This window comes from Tigriopus californicus, chromosome 7, assembly GCF_007210705.1.
Source record: "Tigriopus californicus strain San Diego chromosome 7, Tcal_SD_v2.1, whole genome shotgun sequence".
Classification (NCBI taxonomy): Eukaryota; Metazoa; Arthropoda; class Copepoda; order Harpacticoida; family Harpacticidae; genus Tigriopus; species Tigriopus californicus.
Genome location: NC_081446.1, coordinates 8,885,665 through 8,886,395, shown reverse-complemented (window position 1 = coordinate 8,886,395; position 731 = coordinate 8,885,665). Strand labels below are relative to the sequence as shown.

At 43.6% G+C, this 731-nt stretch overlaps 1 pseudogene; it reads left to right on the top strand.

The window, feature by feature from the left end:
• The window catches only part of LOC131883445 (NADH dehydrogenase [ubiquinone] flavoprotein 1, mitochondrial-like), a 2,420-nt pseudogene extending 2,278 nt beyond the window's left edge, over positions 1-142 (top strand).
• The last annotated feature ends 589 nt before the right edge of the window (positions 143-731 follow it).

Sequence of the window (731 nt, the reverse complement as noted above, 5' to 3'; positions counted from 1 at the left end):
GGGTCATCGAATATTCCACCACGTAAGTTTTTATAGACAGCCGGGTCATTAGCACTTCTCGGATGGGGTTATCCTTTGGTATAGAAGATGGGGCCGGGTAGACTCCGACCGAACCGACCTGGAACCAGGGGTCGTGAACTGAGTGAAGCAAACCCACTTATCAAGTATTTGGAAAATAATGTGGACCGGGTACGATAGCTTTCCATCTTTTGACCGGACGATTACGATTTTGGCAACACTGGGCTCATCGGACATGGGTCAGGCTCAAGTCAACAGAAACACGATGTCGGGAACCTCAGCCAGAACCTTTTCTCTCCCACTGAAAAGAAAAGCGGAGAATTCACCTTAGACTTAGAATACACTTGGATTAAATACTGTTTAGAACCCATATCCAATCGTAAATATCATTTTTACATAAATGGGCCATTGTGTAATCATAGTCAGACCCTCCTTTGACTGGGAATATTTTAAGGGTGACCCAAAAAAGTCAAAAAAACAATCGGTGACAGGAATCTTTTGTAATCCGGACGCCAAGACTGATTCCAATAAATTGACCTGGATCAATCGCCATGTAACTTTGTTTTAAGAACAACGATCTAGAAAATGGAACTATGAAATAATGAAATGAAATCCACCCCCACTTGGGGAGTGAGTATGAGGTAGCCCAAATTAGAGGAACCATGGTGCCCAATCCTTAGATCTCAACCAGTGGCTGCCGGGTCATTTTCATG